This window comes from Camelus dromedarius, chromosome 22 (assembly GCF_036321535.1).
Source record: "Camelus dromedarius isolate mCamDro1 chromosome 22, mCamDro1.pat, whole genome shotgun sequence".
Taxonomy (NCBI): Eukaryota; Metazoa; Chordata; class Mammalia; order Artiodactyla; family Camelidae; genus Camelus; species Camelus dromedarius.
In genome coordinates this window covers 32,712,844-32,728,159 of record NC_087457.1, presented here as the reverse complement: position 1 = coordinate 32,728,159, position 15,316 = coordinate 32,712,844, and positions in this window count along the sequence as shown.

Here is a 15,316-nt window from a genome sequence, read left to right as displayed (position 1 = left end):
CCCAGATAAACCCATGAGGATCGGCCCCAGCAGCCACACACTAGCATTTCACTCAACAGTAATACCTCTGGTTACACTGCAGGAACAGGGAGACGCATTATGTCATCTGTAACTGGAGTCTGAAGTTTTGATACTTAAGATACTAATTATTTCCATACACACACAAAGCAACCAAACCATTTCCATGAGGGGCTGTGTGATATTTAGAAAACCGATTTAGGACTGTTTACAGCTGACGAGAGAACCTGTTGAGCAGTGTGTGCACAGTGGATATTAAGTGTGCAAGACCACGGCAAATCCACCCCCTCCAGAGCTGTGGGTGCTCTCGGCACCTGAAACCCAGGAACCTGAGCACTTGAGAGAGAGAGAAAAATAACTCAATCAGATTTGGGTTTTTTTTTAAAGTCACGTAAGTATAAGTAAACTTTGAAATTAACACTTCCAACTCAACTATAAAAAGTGTGACAAGGACAAGAATGATATGTTTATAACACTGCTAGAAGCAGGACAAAACAGACTAATTCAGATCAAAACAGAGAATGGGACTTCACCAGTTCATAAAAGAAAGACTGGAAACCACAGAAGAGAACAAAATGTTGACAGATTGAGAATTTGTCTTTGGTTCATTCGGAGGATGACTGAGTGATGCTGCAGGCATTTCTGGTGGATGCCTTAAAACTCTGAGAGAGGATGAAGTTGTAATATGAATACTTAGACCTGAAAGAAAGCCAAGGAGTTCAAACGCTGACTCTGCAGCAGTCTTGCCACACAACCCTGGAGAAATAATCTATCATTCACTCGCCAAGTCTGCAGAAGGCAGTTTTAAATGTATTTAAACTCCTAAAATAGGAAATCCAGAAAGAGACTCTGGAGATCACACAATCCCCGTGTTTCACAGGGCAGCAAAGTCAAGTCCCAAAGCATTAAGATACCATTTTCCACCAGGATCCATTTTTTTCTGATTCTTATTTTTTTCAACTCACCAGCAAGGATTTAAGTTTAATTAAAGAGTTTGAGCAAGAGAGAAAAGAAAAAATATATATTTATAAAACTAATGCTATCAGCCCTTGAATCCCCTTAGACACAACAGCAGCACTTAAGTATAAATTAGATAATGCATCAATATATCCACTTTATATTTCAGGTAAAAAAAAAGAAAACTAAAACTTGGAGAAGCTAAGTAACTTGCTTAAATTCACTTAGCAAGTTGGTATCAGGAAATGCAAAGATTTTTCTGCCTTTACTCTATCTACTCTGCTAATTAAAAGGGCTCTTTCTCTGCAGTTCCCTCAGACCCAGATTCAAAATCAATGCTCACATGTCAATTATATACCAGTAAAAATAAACAAAAATAATCCACACAAAAAAAATCAATGCTCAGTTGTACATGAATGCTCATGGCAGCCAAAAAGTAGGAAACAGTGAAAGATAGGTCCATCAATTGATAAATACAATGCGGTATGTTCATAAAATGGAATATGATCAATAAAATATTGATAATGAAATAATTGATAACGTAATGAAATATTGATATATGTTACAACATGGATACATCTTAAAAAACATTCTGCTAAGTAAAAGAAGGCAGTCACATAAGACATCATAATGTGTGATTCTATTTACATGAAATGTCCAGAATAGGCAAATCTATAGGGCCGGAAGGTCGGTCAGTGTCTGCCCGGAGCTGGGAGGTGTAAGGGAAGGCATGGGAAGTGACTGGTCACAGGTGTGCGGTACTTTGGGGGATGATGACAACAGTAAAAATCAAGTTCTGGAGATGGTTATGTAATTTCATAAACGTACTTCAAAAACTAGTTGTATACTTTAAATACATAAGCCTTATTATATGTCAATTGTATCTCCATAAAGTCATTAAAAAATTGATGTTTAGATGGCTAGGTAATGATATCAAAGATCTCCTATAATTAATTCCCTCGAGATCCCTTTGAGTTAATCAAGCATCAACCAAGGTGGCCCACGAACAGAACACCAGGAAATTGGGTGCCACGTACATCAGGAACATCAGAAGCGTTACATTTGAAGAATCAAATTTGTAATTTTTTTCTTATCTTTCATGCTTTTTTGTCCTCTCCAAGAAATCTTTCATTTTTCTAAGTCTGTGAAGATCCTTTATTTCCTTTCCTTTTAGACGTTTCATAATTTCAGCTTTCGGTTTAGGATTATAACCCACTTCAAACCAATTTCTGTGGAAAGTGTGGTAAATTTCAAGCCATTTTCTCCCCATATGATAACTAGGAATTCTGGAACTATTTCTTGAGGTGGGGAAAAAAAAAAAAAACTTCCTAATTCTTCATCTCATTGCCTTGACTTTTTGTTAAAAATCAATTGACTATATAAATGTGGGTCTATTTGTGAATTCTCTGTTCAGCCCAGCGATCTTTCACCAGGATTATGCCAGTATATTCTTGGTCAATGTGGCTAACGAGTGATTGTTGAAACCAGGAAGAGTGAAATCTGCAGTGTTATTCTTTCTCTTCAAGGTTGCTTGGCTATGCTACAAACATCGTAGCTGCTGATCTTTTAACAAATTTCTTGATTTCTCTGGAGTTTCGATAGCAAGTGCACTATATCTACAGATCAATTTGGGAAAGTAACTTTAAACAATATTGGGTCTTTCAGTTTGCGGACATGGTATATCTCCCCATTTATTGAGATCTTTGTTTCATCAGTGTCTTATAGTTTTGTTTTTTGCAGTTTCTCAGTATTTATGCATTTTCATGTGACTTGCTATAAATCAATTTTTTTATTATTCTTAATTTGTCAGTATAAAAATATACATATTTTTGTATATTTGCTTATGAGTTCTAGAGATTTACTTGTAACTTCCTTATCACCTTCTACGTAAATATTTATGTCATCTGCAAATAAAGAAAATTTTATCTCTCCTTTCCCAAACTTTCTGTACTGGATTTCTCTTTGGTGCCCTATTGCACTGGCCACGACCTCCAGTAAGTATATTGTTGGATAAAAGTGGTGAGAGGGGAATATTTTTGACTCACGCCTCATTTTAATGGAGAAACGTTCAGTAACTCACCTTAACTATGATATGAGCGACAGCTGTTTTACAGACGTGCTTGTTCAGGTTGAAGACGTTTTCTTCTCTTCCTAGTTTGTGAAGAGTTTTATCACGAGTGGGTTCAATTTTGCCCAATAATTCTTCGGTATTTATTTACATACATGATTTTTCTATTTTGTGTTGTTAATGAACGACTTTATGTTGAATTATCTTGACTAATTTTCAAGTGTTAAACCAACTCCGTATTCTTGGAGTAAACTCTCTGGGTACATGATCAGTTTTACATACGGCTTGACTTGCCAGTATTTTACAATGCATTTTTGTGTCTAACTTCATGCAAGACCTTGATTTATAATTTCTCTCCTTGCAATGTTTTTGTGGAGCTTTTTGAGTGAGAGCATTTCTGGCTTCTTAAAATAAGTTCAGGAGTTAGTGCCAGGTGGTCTGGACTACAGGAAAAAAATCAGTAGTAGGTTATCATCCTCCATTTCCTGAAAGAGAATATGAATTTATCCTTAAATGTTCGATTCAGTGATCCAGTGGAAATATCTGTACCCGTGCTTCCCTTTTAAGCTTTTAATTGTGGATTCAATTTATTTAACAGATCTATGCCTATTCTGCTTCTCCATTTCCTTCTGAGTCTATTTAATTTTTGAAGAAATTAGTCAATTCTATCAAGTTGTCAAAGTTAAAGTGCAGTATGACAAGAAAAGAAATAGAATGCATAAAGACTGAAAACAGAGGTGTAAAATTGTCTTTATATGCAGATGACGTAAATACTGATGTAGAAAATGATAAGGAATCCACAAGTGAAGTTCTTACGAAGCCGTCATGGAGGACGAGGAGCATTACCCCCCGACTCTCTGCCCTCAAGCAGAGACCTGTGACGGAGAGCTGCTTGGCCAGATGCTCCCACCCTTGATTCTGACTCTTGAGTGAGTGGCAGACAAGCAGTGAGCTGTAGTTCGTGGCGGTGATGGTCTAGCCGCAGTGACTCGCTGGCGTCAGAAGATTTCAGGGGCACACAGACTATGGAGATGACTGGGGCACAGAGGAAACCTCTGCACGGCTGGTTGTCATTCGAGGCAGTGGGTGACTCGTGTCACAAAAAGATGTCCCACTAGGACAACTCAGAGGAAATAGTCACTAATTCCACTGGGAGATCAGAGAGCAAACTTCACAGAGAAAAAGCACTCAAGAAAGGAAAGGTTTTTGATAGAGAAGAGAGAGGAGAAAGAACAGATCTTCAATTTTTCTTTTCTAGTAGGAAAAGTTGCTAGAATATTAAAAATTAGCCCAGCTAACTGCCTGTGAAACTTGATGATTTGAGTGTATCAACTTTTGATACTGATTACCATACATTATCACTTTTTCTTGATACATTTAAAAACGAGTTTGCATTATAGCCACCTGTTATTCAGAGAGGGAAAAAGATACAGAGAAAATATGGACACAGAATTCTTCAAATGATCATTTTCTATTAATTTCAGCAAACTCAGTGACATATGAAGCATTATTCACTAGTTTTATTTTAGGGGTCCAGGGATCTTTCGCTAAACTGTGATTTGTTATAGGCATGAGTGCCCCAGTCATCCCTGCATCACCTCTGGAATCGGCGTTTTGTCTTCCCCAGAGTCATCACCAATAAGCTTGTCCATGGGGTTATGAAACCACGTGTCCCACTGGAGGGAAGAAAATAAGGTCACAAACTCCAAGATATTGTTGCTGTTTTCTGTTCCTAATTGAAACTAAGTCCAGGCCACCAGGCAGAACCACTGCTCTTGAATTCCAATCACTGTTCTTTGCCTTAGATATTAGGTTCTTGTCGTTAACAGCAACGGCTGAGTCATAGCATCTGTTTATTCTGTATTAGGGCAGTGATTCAAATTTAAAATGTAATGCCTTCCTGCTGTTTATGCATTGCCAGAAGCCATCCAGCCAAAAGAATTTATCAAAATCACTATTATTTATCACTTATTGTCAAGGATATCATCACTCACTGCACTGAAGATCTATTCCAGATGAATAATTCAAAATACATAACCCATATTTTGCATAGCTTATAACCGACTACAGTTTTATTTGCCTTCACATAGCAATGATCTTAATGCAGGCATGCTCACCCTAGGAATTTCAAAATATCAAAGAGGTCCCAAGAATCCCATTTTGTAAAAGAAAGCACAAAGTCTACTGAGATAAACGAAGAATTAAAATGAAGGCTCATACTTTATCCTAGGATACCAAATAAAACAGGGAGAGGCAAATGATACTGCAGCATCCCACGACCATACACTCTCACCCAAACACACAGATACTGTTGCATTATATTACTTTGCATCCGAGTGTAGCAGAGAACCAGGAAGCAGAGGGCAGTGGATAATCAATCAGAGGAGCCAGAACAGTGGAGCAGAGCAACAGGGGAAGGAAAGATGGGAAAAGAACCCCACGGCAGCAGCAAACTAGAATACGGCACCAAGACGCCCCAGGGAACGCTCCACGTCCTCTAGAGCCGACAGGAGCACCAAGACCTTAGGCTTCGATTCTAGTGAACATCCTGGCATAAATTGCAGGAAAGGGGGAGGGGGTGTAAATCATGACACGCAAGTGCTCAGTAAGGAAAAGGTCCTGATTCTCAAGATTTTATTTTTTGTCTGTATTTCTTCCACTGCATGTCTACCTTCTATTAAATAATGAAAGCAGTATTTGTTTTATCCTGTCACAGAATATCTAACAATTTAATAAAAACCGAGCAAGTCACAAGCAACTATCAATTAACCATGCGTCTTAACATTACTAATGCGCCATCTCTGTAGACAGTGTTTTTTTCACTTTTCACAGTATTTTTTATTTTTTATACTTCAGTTGGTGACTCCACGTGCCACCCATTGTGGATATTTACCTCTAATCTGCCCAGCACTGATCTGTTCATCAGGGATGGGACCCTTCTTTCAGAAACTGAATCCCCTTCAAGCCAACCTGGCGATTTCAGCAAAAGCCATCACGTTCAGGCAGGATCTCAGGGTCCTGGCCACGGCAGATTGGTGCAGGCGTGAGCACCCGCCCCACACGGGGCCCTTCGGAGTATTTCCCCTAACTGGTCCTGAGGGAGACAGTCAGTGGACCTCTAGAAGTGAAACCACAGAAAGAGAGCTTTGCAAACTTTTAGGATGCTTCCTGCAAGTCGGGTGCAGGAAGCTGGCTTGTCGTGGGGAAAGAAGGACGCTGACACGCCAAGAGAACGAGGGATGAAAAGTGAGAGCGTGATGGTGACATTCATGTTCCTGGTTCCAGCTCTGCCTGTGGCCCACCTGCACACCTGTACCTTTGCATTTTCCCATGGTTGTGTTGCTCTATATTTTTTTTTCCTAGACCATGAGTCAATATATTTTTCTTTTATTTAAGTTGATTTCTCTCTTTCATAAGCAACAGTCCTGCCTAATTCAGCTCCTCTTCAACATCTCCTGCCTTAACCACCAACTCAGGTCCACATGATTCCTGCAAAGCAAGAGCAGAAGACCTCTAGCTCATCGCCTTGCCTGTAGTAAAGCCTCACTTCAACTCGCCATCTGTGTAACTCGAGAGGGTTTTCCAAACGCAAATCCTACCACGTGGCATCCTGCATGCTTTGTTTTAGTGGATTCCAGATGATTCCATCATTCTGAACACCTACTGTCCAAACTTCCTTTCTGTCTGGGAGAACTCCTCCAACACGCAGGACTTCACACATCAGAGCCTCTCTGAGGAAGCCATGGGGTGCAGGGCCTGACACCAAGCTTCCTGGAATCCAGGGCAAGGTTTAGCTGACTGAACGTCCCACTCAAGAACATCAAATACATGACCCACAGAGGGAGGCCGACTGGAATCAGTCTGCCTCACGGTTCAGCAGGAATGTCCGAGCGGCAGGAGCAGCAGCACTAGCAGAGGAGTTCTAACCGGCCCACTCCTGCCGCTCGACTCCAGCTGTGCTCTCCCCACCTGGCCTCCTTAGGCCCCTGACCTTGTTTTGTGCTCCCCCACCAATCACACCGGCTACTCGAGCAGGCTGCAGTTCTCTGTCCACTAGTTCTATGCAAGACCACTCAGTCACCTCCACTCACTAACTGCTAACCGGGAAGCGGGTCCCTCATCCAAGTTGGCAGTGGGAAGGGATTAATTGGCTACTATGAGCAACTCACATCTGACCGTATCTTCTGCAAGGAAGATTCCACAAAGAGTCTAGAAGAATGTACTTTAAAATACAACGTCCACACTTAAAATAGTGCCTATCAAATTAATGCAACTTAAACTACACAGCGACTAGCACGGCTAAAATGCAGAACACTGACAACATCAAACGCTGGCGGGGAGGTGGAGCAAAGGAACTCTCATCTGTTGCTGGTGAGAACACAGAAGAGCGCAGCCCCTCTGGAAGACGGCTTGGCAGTTTCTTACTAACCATACTCTTACCATATGATCCAGCCATCACAATCCACTGTACTAACCCAAAGATGTTGAAAACTCATGCCTGCACAAAAGCCTGCACACAGTTGTGGTTTTACTCATAATTGTCAAAACTTGGAAGCAATCCAGTCAGAAATAGGTAAGTAAACTGTGGTCCATCCAGACAATGGACTACAATTCAGTGCTTAAAAGATATGAGCTGTCAAGCCATGAAAAGGCAGAGGAAACTTAAATGCATATTATTACTAAGGGAAAGAAGTCACTCTGAAAGGCTACAGACTGTGTGATGCCAAGAAGTCTATGACATTCTGGAAAAGGCAAAATTATGGAGACAGCTAAAGGATCAGTGGCTGAGGGCACAGGGGAGGGATGAAGAGGTGGAGCACAGAGCAGTTTTTAGGGCAGTGAAAATGCTCTGTGACAGCACAGTAATGGGTACCTGTCATTATCCGTTTGTCCAAACCCACAGGATGAACACCACCAGGAGTGAGTCCTAATGTAAACTATGAACGTCAGGTGATTTTGACGTGTCAGTGCAGGTTCAAGATGGTAACGAACGTACCATCTTGGGGGGGGGTGGATAGTAGGGGAGGCTGTGCACATGTGGGGCGGGGGGATCTGGGACGTCTCTGTATCTTTCTCTCAATTTTGCTATGAACCTAAAACTGCTCTAGAAATATAAAATCTTTTTAAAGGAGTGGATTATAAATTACACCAGAAAACACGATGTTAAACTTTTTGATAAACCAAGACACCCTTCTGAGATCTCCCCTTGATAGCATGAAGCCTCGGGGTGATTTTCATGGGACTTCCTCTAAAGCACTTCTGCCAGACTTTGCTCCACTGAATAGTAGGTTAATTCAGCTCTTACCTTCAGTGTTTGGTGCCCCTGGAATTTGAAAGCCCTCTTAGATTTGTATTATCTCCTATCCTGGTACTTCCCCATACTTTCTGCATCAATAGAAATAAATTGTTAAAGTATCTTCACTGGGCTTCTCAGTAACATGAAGTAAAAAAAAAAAAAAGAAATCAAGTTTCTTATTTCAGAGGGCTATATGAACTTACCTATTTTTATGTTTCAGGAACTTTTCTTCCTCTAAAACCCTCCAAAAAAAATCAAGAAAATTCTACCCTTGGTCCCTTATTCCCTATTAGTTGTAATGGACAGTAAGAATGTTTTCTCTTTTCTGACACTTTGAAGCATGTTAGGAGAGGGTTAATGTAGAAACATATTCATTTGTTTATTATATTGGAGTTCAGATATTTTCACACTGTTTAAATTAGAGAAGCCTTTGAATACTCTCTGCAAGTGGAAAGTAAACAAGATTTTATAAGAAAATACATTAAATTAAAAGCCAGTTAATATAAAGATCACAAATGTTTAATATTATTAAAAGCGAAGAGAATAATATTGGTCTTAAGAAATATATTATCTCTACTGAGACAAATGAATAAAATTCCACGCTTGCAGGAGCTCATGACAGATAAATATCACTAAGAACCTAGAGGGGAGGCAGTCTGGGGAGTGCCATGTGCGTAGACACAACTCAGCGCCCCATTTCCTACACACGGCTTTAACAGACGGCCTTACCCCGAGGCGGGATGCCCTCTTTCCTTCTTTTCTTTCATTTTGGTGGTTTTGACTTCCTTAAGCTACCTGCCCCTCACTCACATAGGTCTCCCTACTAGGTCCCTAGTGGACGTTCTTCCAGAGCCCAAGTGCCTGTTTCCTAGAGACGGTTCTGGAAAGCTCCTCCGTGAGGACTTCAGCACGTGGTGGGGGTGGGGGGCAGGCATCCGGGCCCTGACGGGGGGGGGACGCCGTCGCTCTCTGGCTGCTGGACCCGGGCCAGGGACCCTGCGCCCAGATCTCCGAGCCGTCGCCCTTGCCCCACGCTCGCTCATGAGGAGAGCCCCTTCCTTACACGCTTCCCTCTCTGGTTTCCACAAAGTCACATTTTCAGGAGTGGTTTGGGTGAAAAACCTCTCAGGGAACCCCTGTTTCATGACAGGAAACCGGAACCCATTTCTTAACGTTTTCTCTGCAAACCACGAAGCGCTCCTGGACACATACGACAGAATCAACGGTGACTTCCCTCACGGCTCATAAAATCTCTTCAGATTCTATTTGGACCCCATCTTGGCTCTGAAGTCTCTCCCAAATGCTCCAGAAATTATGAGCACCCCCTTGCTGTCCATGGAGCCCCCGTGCTCTGGACGACGCGCCAGGTCTCACCACAGGCCGAACTGCGTCGTGCGGACATCCTGATACGCGGCCTCGCCACCGCAGCGCCCGGGGGCTCTGCGTGGAGCTGTGTCCGGCACCTAGCCACATAATAATTCTTCCATCAGACCTGCTATCCAGCTGCTCTTTCTACTAAACTGCATATCAGAGAAGACAGATTTGTCCTTTATGGAGAGACACTATACATTTGAAATACAGCAGATAAAATATTGCTTATAAACAAAAGGGCAGATTTCCGCAGAAGAAAATTTTAATAGAATAAAGTTAACAACAGCCCCGGCTGGAACCCTAAAACACCGTGCAAGTGCAGGCTCTGCCTTTCTGGGAGGATTTAATTTGGCATCTCTGCGTCCTCTTCATACTCACACTGATAAATGTGCTTCAACAGTTCACTTATGCTCGAGTGCAGCGAAATTCCTGGTTCTGCTAGGAAGATGCCAGGGTGGGTTTTTGTGTAGCTGCATAACACAAGGGTGACTCCTCCCTGCTGGATGTCAGGAAAATTAGAATCGCAGGAGTGCTGACTCAGGAAGAAAGAGGACGTCTGCACAATGTTATGTCCATTGACAAAACTGCACAGTAATTACATAAAACTCCCCACACAGGGTCTGATGGCCCCGCCGATGAAGTCGGCACGGTGTCGCTGGGAACGGAAAGCTCCAAAGTTACACAGAACTCAACGACTCTGCCCCCACTTTTAATAAGGGAGTTTAGCTACTATTTAGAAATATTCAGGGTTTTTTTGGTGATCAGTTTCTGTAAATAAGTTTTGGACAATCTGAGACCAAAGTGTATCCATTTTTAGTATTAAAAGTACAATCTGATGCTAGTAAGGTCTTCCATATCTTGATCTTGTATGAAATGAAAGACTTAAGACCATATGTCTCTTGTAATTACAGTGTGTTTATTTCTATTTTTATAAATTCCAGGTTTTGCTTTACGAAGATGTAAGCTGCGATAGTCTGTGCTTAGAAAACTATAAATAATATATTTTGATTGTGAATTGCGGTCCTTAACATTTTAGAGCACTTTCTCTGTTTTAAACAGTGGTCTTTAGCCTAAATATACTTTGATTATAAGACCATGGCTTCTCTTAGGTTACTTTACTGTCTGTCTGTCCGTCATCCATCACCAACCGGCCTGTCTTGGTCTGTCTGCTCATCCGTCTGTGTTTGCCCGGTAGGTGTTTGCCCCTCCACCCTTTTCATCCTTTCCCAGCCATCCCATTGGAAGTGCCCCCTGTGACTTCAGAGACAGGCTTGTCGATCTCTCTCCATTCTGTTTTACATGCTGGTCTTACATCAGCACTATCATTACTTAACCTTCATGTTTGTAGACGTAAAAAATAACCACACAGTGTATTTCATTGGGGCATTATATTTATGTGTGTGTGTACATGCTTACGGATGGGTATGTGGATCTATGTATCCATGTGTACTTTTTTTGTTATATGAATAAGAACTTCACCCGACAAGGAAGCCTCCTTTATCCCTTACGTATATGCAGCAATATCTGCTTTTCCTTATCTTCTTTCCAATAAAGACTGTTCCGCTTTTATTTCTGATTTTTTTTCGCACTTCTTTCCTTATCTCTGCCAGCGAATGTTTCATCTCTCCTCACAGTTTGGCCCTGAAATCTTCCATTCCTACCTTGTGTTCTTACTTCAAACATGTAGAAATCTTAGTTTTTAAATTTTGGTACCATTTTTTAAATTTCTCGTGACATGCTTAGGCCTAATTTACAAATGCTGATTGATTGATTGATTTGTGTTTGGTGACAGTTCTTTCTTGGCCATTTTACAGTTTTCCACACCACAGCTAACATCCCCTGGTACATAATCTTGAGAGGAGTTTGCATACGTGCAGGAAACATCTACAAGACTGTCCGTGCCATTCACACCTTCTCCACCAAAACCTGAGTACCAGTACCAGGATCCTAGTGATGGAGGAGCAGAAATGAAACCACTTCTCGAGAGAACGGGTCCTACACTGCGTGGAGGAATAGTGAGAGCAGGTCTGAGACTCACTTGAGCAGAAAAGTGGCTACCGTGAAAACAGGAAGGGGTCGGGAACCGTGCGGAAAAAGGTGGTCGTCTCAGAAAGATACAACTTCTAGGTGAGAATAAAGTGACTGGGAAGGGGAGTGATCTTTGGACGCTTCCAGTAAACACGAAGAAAGGAACCACAGGCCAATAGGGCCCTTCAGAAACAAAAGAGGACAACACTGAACCAGTTAGAATCCAGAATCTTCACCCATGCCTGGTCCATGGATACAGAGGACATTACACAGTATTTCAAACTACAGGAAGGAAAGTACCCAGACAGCTGCCACGTTAAACTGTCCAGAGCAGGCACTGAAAGAAGCTGACACTGATGGAAAATCTTCCCAAAACGTTAAACAGAAACAAGACGAACACACGTACAACTGACCCCAGCCATAAGTAGGCATCCTTAAGCAACTGTTCATAGATGTGAAACACACACACACACAAACTTTCAATTAGAAATACAAAACCTTAGAACAGAAATGACAAACACAGCAAGAGATGAACTGAGAGTCACCAGAATGCATGAAAGAAATTGAAGGGGAAAAAAATGTCACCTTCAAAATAAAGAGTAAGTTACAAATTCCCCAAGGAGAAAGGATGCAAACAGACCATAAGAGAAATATGACTTAAAGAAACAGATATGAAAGATCAAAGGGGAAGGTGACAGAAGGTACAATGAAATAAACAAAACAGTATAACAGGTGCTTTAAAACTGTCATCCAATGAAACTTCCAAAAATTAAAGAATACATGACTTTTCGTACTGCAAGGGTCTACCAGGTATCTAGGAAATTGACTTCAAATGGTTGGTTCCAAGATATAACCCAAATTGGTCTATTTGACTGTAAAGAAACATTTCTAAGCTCCCAGGCAAAATAAGGCAGGCACTTACAAAGGAAACAGAATCAAATTGGCATCAGACTTATTGAAAGCAACAAAGAAAGGAAGGCACGAGAAAAGTAACATTTTAAATAAATTCAATAAAAGAAAAAGACAACTACACTTAGTCGAGTTAGCCTTCAAGTATGACTCCATGGAAAAAGCTTTTAAAAACGTTAGCGCTCAGGGAATAGTGCTCAAGATCTCCTCCTGGGGCACCCACTGGACAATGAGCTGCTCAGATCAAGACATAACTGGGGGACCTTCAGCAAAGACCAGTGCTGAGCCCTGAACATATTTAACGTGGATCTAAAAGTAAATCAGAGGTGGCCAAGAGGGGAGCGTGGCTGACGGCGTCAAAACAGCAGACTAAAACAAATGGGAAGGAGAAGATACATTAAGCTCACCAATGATCACAAAAGTATTCATGAGACATCATTTAAATTTAATAAAGCACACGGCAATGTCTGAGTTAGGAAAAAAGCACTCAGGCCATTATGTAAGATATTATTATAAACATCACTAGACTAGAATAAAAATGCACAACTTCCTAAATACAATAATTAATACAAATAAATAAGAGTTCATAGAGAAAGGAACACAGTAAATATAACAAAAACATACAGTAAGTGTAACATAAAGATATAAAATTTGTATCACTGTATTGTATGCCTGAAACTAATATCATATTGTAAATTAACTGTGCTTCAATTAAATATATATATCATTTATAAATGTAAATGAGTGAAGTCAACTATTAAAAATATATTTTAGAGTAGTTTGCAGAGAAAAGACAGTTAAAAATAAAGTGAACTGGAAAACCTGAAAATAAAGGGATGGGCATAGATACTACAGAGCAAATGCAAACAATAAGAAAGCACGGTTGCAAGAGACAAGGCAGAATGCAGACTAAAAAGACCCCAATTGACAATAAAGATGCAACGCTGATAAATATCTATGCACCCAATATTACAGAAGTCACTACCGTTAAGTATGGTCCGTGCGTGTGTTTTGTATGATTTCAAGCCTTTGAAATTTACTGAGATTGGCTATACTGCTCAGCGAATGTTCTATATGGGTAAATATTTAATATGCGTTTCAAAAGAATGCGTATCTAGTAATTCGAGTAGTCTTGATAACGCTATTCAAATCTATATAATTATTTTTAATCTCCATGTTTAATCACTGAGAGAGGACTGTTAAAAGTCTTTAATTTCCCTATCTTGGACTTTAATCCTAAAAGTTGGATTTAATTCTTAGCCAATGCCTAGGATTTCTCTCTCCTGCCACTGGGAACAAATTATCTGAATCACGAATCCCTGAGGCTAATGAGAGCCTGAGAACCAACTGACCAATAAGTTCAGAACTTTGGCGTGAACAGAGCCAATATACCTCCGAAGTCCCAGGGCTCATAAAAGACCAAGTTTCTGCCTCTGATATGGGGAGACTGCTAACGAAGTCGGTATCAGATACAGGGACCCCTGAAGAGAAGAGGAATGGAGAAGCACAGATAACAAGATATAGAAATATTTTTGTCTTCACAAAGATAAAAAGACTCAAAAAAGGGACGGCTGGTATATGAGTTAATGACTTGCAAGGGATCTTGGAGAGGAGAAAATGTATCTTAAAAACAAGGATAAAAAAATTAAAATTAAAAATTAAAACAAGGATGAATGTATGTCTGTCCTAAAGAGACAGGCAAGGACAGCCTGAATTAAAGTTGAGATTGCCACAGCCACTTCCTCACAGCAGTCCTTAGCTGAGCAACTCTGTCATGGCATTTCACTTGATCTTCTTTCCACATACATTCTGTATTTGAACTAGCCTAACAAACTCTGATTATGAATTCTGTGGTTTCTATACAGGCTCTTTTCAATAAGCAAAGTTTTTCAATAGGAAGTAAATGCTGCTTACTTTTCAAAGACTTTTTTTTTTAAAATAGATCCTACTTGTTTTAGAACCTACACAACACGGGACATAGAGTTGCTCGTTATTCAATATGGAGGAAGCGCTCTTTGCTTTTCCAAGGCTCTATCAAGATTCTCACACAGAGTCTCTTGAATAGACAGAGTATATTCATATTTGTGTAACAAGAAATTGATATGCTGCATATGAGCTCTCTTACATGTGGAATCTTAAAAAATGACACAAATGAACTTATTTACAAACCAGAAATAGACTCAGTCATAGAAAACAAACTATGGTTACCAAAGGGGAAAGGGCCGGGGGGAGGGATAAATTCGGAGTTTGGGATTAACATATACACGCTACTATATACAAAATAGACAAACAACAAGGACCTACTGTACAGCACAGGGAACTATATTCAATAGCTTGTAATAACCTATAATGAAAAAGAATCTGGAAAAATACACTTTTTTTTTGTATATGTGCAATTGAATCACTCACTTCGCTGCACACTCAAAAGTAACACAACATTGTAAATCATCTGTACCTCAATTTAAAAAAACAAAGAAAAAAAAAGAAAATGATACGTTGGCGGATGATGACATTTTTGTCATAAAATCTGGAGGAAGAGAGCTGCCTTTTACCCGAGGGACGAGGAAGCTTTTCAGGAAGGGAAAATCAGTAGAAAGTGGTCTTTAAAGAATACAAATTGGAAACTTTCTTCGGGGAAAAATGTTCAAAGCGCATTATGAGAAAGAGCT